The sequence below is a fragment of the Dreissena polymorpha genome, chromosome 5 (assembly GCF_020536995.1).
Source record: "Dreissena polymorpha isolate Duluth1 chromosome 5, UMN_Dpol_1.0, whole genome shotgun sequence".
Taxonomy (NCBI): domain Eukaryota; kingdom Metazoa; phylum Mollusca; class Bivalvia; order Myida; family Dreissenidae; genus Dreissena; species Dreissena polymorpha.
In genome coordinates this window covers 68,691,540-68,696,445 of record NC_068359.1, presented here as the reverse complement: position 1 = coordinate 68,696,445, position 4,906 = coordinate 68,691,540, and the positions used below count along the sequence as shown (strand labels likewise).

At 35.7% G+C, this 4,906-nt stretch overlaps 1 long non-coding RNA gene across 1 annotated transcript; it reads right to left on the bottom strand.

The window, feature by feature from the left end:
• Positions 1–445: 445 nt before the first annotated feature.
• LOC127832181 (uncharacterized) lies at positions 446–4,681 on the bottom strand. Its single transcript, XR_008026723.1, has 2 exons — positions 1,919–4,681; positions 446–1,772 (listed from the first exon to the last, which is right to left on the bottom strand). It is a non-coding gene; the product is annotated as an uncharacterized LOC127832181 (long non-coding RNA).
• Between the last annotated feature and the right edge of the window lie 225 nt (positions 4,682–4,906).

Here is a 4,906-nt window from a genome sequence, read left to right as displayed (position 1 = left end):
GAAAATTAAGTTTTTTGTTGAGAATATGCCAATATTTCTATGTACTAAGTCAAAACAAGGGCAGATAATTCCATAAAAATAGGTCACATGGTAACAAGCCTTGTCAGTATGGACTTAACAGGCGAAATAGAGCAAGTATTGTAAGTTTGAAGAGGATATCTTTGATAGTCTTTGCGGAAATTGACATTTACAGACAACTAAACAAACGCGAACGCCGACTACCTGGCTATGACAATAGCTCTTGTTTTTTTCTAAAAGTCGAGCTAAAAAGGGAGATATTAATTAAGTTATGTGTGACTGGTAGACTATTTTCAGTCAATATAATGACAATGATGGCATTTTGAAAGGAAAGTGCTAATGATAATGAAATGTTTGAAAATGGTTTTGAGATCAATCTGAAGGCAGGGCAAAGTTACCAATACCATCGTAATAAATGAACAAGTACTTAGTGCTGAGATCAATTTAATGAACACAATGTATCAACAACCTGTAGAACATTGAAGGTAATTGTTTTTAACATCAAAGCTTAATATAACTTGACATAATGAACTACTAACTAATAATCTAGCTCTACAAAATGATTTTAAAATGTTTGGAACAAGAATGGTATCCTGCAATTCTCGTCCTTTTGTGTGAGTATTAACATATGTACTGTAAATGTACAAGGGCTAAATAACAAAGACAAATGCACTAAAAGTTTCAAATGGTAAGACAAAAAAAAGTAATATATGTCTTTTTTATACAGGAAAGTCACCTAAAACATACCTTAGCAATAACATTGAAAAGTGGTTGGGACGGAGATATTTATCTTAGCGGACAACATACAAATAAACAAGGCATCGCTTGTCTGAGTAAAAGTCATACAGGAATAACAGTGGATTACTTGAACGAAAATAATGATTGGCAGACAAGCAAGTATAGATATAAAAATACACGAAACACAATTAACATTAATGAACGTTTACGGTCCGAACATAGATGAATCCAAATGTTATAATAAATAACCAAGATAAGAACATTATAGTTGGAGAGGATTTCAATAATGTTCTTAACCCATTATAAGAGATAAAAGAAGTGGAAATCTTTATACTCACTCCAAAAAAAAGGAACATTTTAAATAACATAATTGAAAACTACAATTTGATAGACATATGGCATACAGTTAATCATAATGAAAGAAAATTCACCTGGCACTCAAATACAAAACCAGCAATATTTTGGAGATAAGATTTTTTTAAATATGCGAGTCTATTTGAAACATTATCGACACATGCAACATAAAACCAGGATTTAAGGCTGATCACTCGATAGTTAAACTTTAACTGCATGAAATACAACCTGAAAGAGGCCCAAGGTACTTTAAAAGTAAACAAGGGCTGTTTGTAAAACATGCATGCCCCCCATACGGGCTTTCCTTTGTAGTGGCAGCCATTGTGTTATTACGAATTTTGTCACTGTGACCTTGACCTTTGACCTAGTGACCTGAAAATCAATAGGGGTCATCTGCGGGTCACGATTAATGTACCTATGAAGTGTCATGATCCTAGGCAAAAGCGTTCTTGAGTTATCATCCGAAAATCATTTTACTATTTCGGGTGACCGTGACCTTGACCTTTGACCTTGTGACCTCAAAATCAATAGGGGTCATCTGCAAGTCATGATTAATCTACCTATGAAGTTTCATGATCCTAGGCGTAAACGTTCTCGAGTTATCATCCGAAAACCATTTTACTATTTCGGGTCACCGTGACCTTGACCTTTGACCTAGTGACCTCAAAATCAAAAGGGGGTCATCTGCGAGTCATGATCAATCTACCCATGAAGTTTCATGATCCTAGGTGTATGCGTTCTTGAGTTATCATCCGGAAACCATTTTACTATTTCGGGTCACCGTGACCTTGACCTTTGACCTTGTGACCTCAAAATCAATAGGGGTCATCTGCAAGTCATGATCAATCTACCCATGAAGTTTCATGATCCTAGGCGTATGCGTTCTTGAGTTATCATTCAAAAACCATTTTACTATTTCTGGTCACTGTGACCTTGACCTTTGACCTAGTGACCTCAAAATCAATAGGGGTCATCTGCGAGTCATGATCAATGTATCTGTGAAGTTTCATGATCCTAGGCCCAAGGGTTCTCGAGTTATCGTCTGACAACCACCTGGTGGACGGACAGACCGACCGACAGACCGATCAACATGAGCAAAGCAATATATCCCCTCTTCTTCGAAGGGGGGCATAATAATAGCTTCTGAAAAGATATACAATATCAAACACAAATATAACAGGTAATAACCAATACAGCTTAAGATAAAAAAGATGCAAATCCAAACGCCTTATGGGAAATAATTAAAGGCAAGATACTTAACACAACAATAAAATGCACGTCATTTAAAACAAGAGGGCCGTTAGGCCCTAAGGCGCTCACCTGAGAGCAAAAGGAACTAGACTATTCTGGACAAATGCAAGCTGATTCATGAAGATTAGACCAAAAAAGTGACTTTCAACATGTTTTTTTTATATTTGACCTAGTGACCTAGTTTTTAAGCTCATATGACCCAGTTTCAATCTTCGCTAAGATTTCAGTGGGACAAAATAATGTTTTGACCAAGTTTCATGGCCAATAAATGAGGCTAATATAGCTTCAACAAGTTTTCACTTAAGCCATATAAGGACAACTGCCCCCCCCCCCCGGCGGCAATATTTTTCAACGAATCCTGACCATTTTCAAACTCAGCTGAGCTATTGTTAGAACAAATGTTCTGATCAAGCTTCATAAAGATTGGATAATTAGTGTGACTTCTAGTGTTAACATTACGAAATAGCCATATAAGGAAAAATGCCACGCCCCCTTGCGGCCATGTTTTTTAAACGGACCTCAACCATTTTCGATCTGAGCCCAGATATCATTAGTACAAATATTCTGACCAAGTTTTATAGGCATTGGACCACAAATGTGACTTCTAGCATTATAACAAGGTTTTACTATAGCCATGTAAGGAAAACTGGCCCGCCCCCTGGCAGCCATGTTTTTCAACAGACCAGAACCATTTTCAAACTCATCCGAGATATGGTCTGAAGAAATGTTCTGACTAAGTTTCATGAAGATTGGACAATAAATGTGACTTCTAGAGTGTTAAAAAGGTTTTACTATACACTAAAGCTATATAAGGAAAACTGTCACGACCACTGGCGGCCATTTTTTTCATTCAACTGGAACCATTTTCGAACTCGTTTAAGATTTTATTGGGAAACATGTTCTGACGGACTAAAAATGTGACTTCGAGAGTGTTAACAAGGTTTTACTGTAGCCATTTAAGGAAAAACTGCCACGCCACCTGGCAGCCATGTTTTTCAACCAACCGGAACTATATTCGAACTCGTCCAAGATATCATTAGAACAAATGTTCTGACTAAGTTTCATGAAGATTGGACAATAAATTTGACTTCTACAGTGTGAACAAGTTTTACTATAGCCATAATAGGAAAACTGCCCCGCCCCCTGGCGGCCATGTTTTTCTTCCAACCGGAACCATTTTTAAACTTGTCAAAAATTTTATTGGGACACATGTTCCGACCAAGTTTCATGATGATTGGACAAAAAATGTAACTTCTAGAGTCTTAACAAGGTTTTACAATAGCCATATTATGAAAACTGCCACGCCCCCTGGCACCCAGGTTTTTCAACAACAAGAAGCATTTTCGAACTCGTCCAGGATATTAATGGGACACATGTTCTGACCAAGTTTCATGAAGATTGGACAATAAATGTGACCTCTAAAGTGTTAACAAGATAAATGTTGACGCTGCACAACAGACGACGCACAAAAGGCGATCACAAAAGACCACCATGAGCACGTTGTGCTCAGGTAAGCTAAAACAAAAAAGAAACACACAAACTTGAAAATGAAGCCATAAGTCATTGAAGCACTTGAAAAACAGGTGCATAAAAGAAACACAAATTATACCATCTCCATTGAAGAAGGCAATTCTTACAAACAAAAATTATAATAGAAGGAATTTATCACACACACCTCAATGGCATAATACTTCGAGCACGGGCACATCATGTTGAACACAATGAAAACAATACAAAATACTGTGCAAACATTTTAAAACGTAGAAGCAAACACAAAACTATACACAGACCTAGTAGTTAATGGCAAAGACATAACAAATAAAAGTCAAATAATAGAAGAAGCCTATTTTTCGAAACACTATCAACGAAATAATGTCGAAAATAACAACCTCTGTTAAATAACACATCATGCTTTAAAGGAAGAGGAATAACAAGTATGTGAAGGATTACAAACTGAATATGAATATTGTGCAAATAATAGAACAAGCCTATTTTTTGAAACACTATAAACGAAAGAATGTCGAAAATAACACCCTCTGTAAAAAAACACATCATGCTTTAAATGAAGAGGAAAAAGAAGTATGTGACGGATTACTAACTGAATATGAATGTGGACTAGCTCTTAAAGAAATGCAAAATAACAAACGTTCGGGATCTGATAACATCACTAACAAGTGTTATAAAATATTTTGGAACGATATTCAAACACATTTAACTAATTCACTAAATTATTCATTCATTTAAAATTGGTGGTCTTACCACGCGGAAAGCAAAGTGTTAATGATAATGAAATGTTTAAAAAATGGTATCAAGATCAATTTAAATGAAGGCATGCAAGGCATAGTTACCAATACCATTGTAATAAATGAACAAGTACGTAGATCAATTTAATGAACAGAATGTATCAACAACCTGTAGGACATGGAAGGTTATTGTTTTTAACGTCAAAGCGTTATATAATTTTGCATAATTTAGTATTAACAAATAATCTAGCTCTACAAAATGATTTTAAAATGTTAGAAACAAGAAAAGTGGCATGTATTTC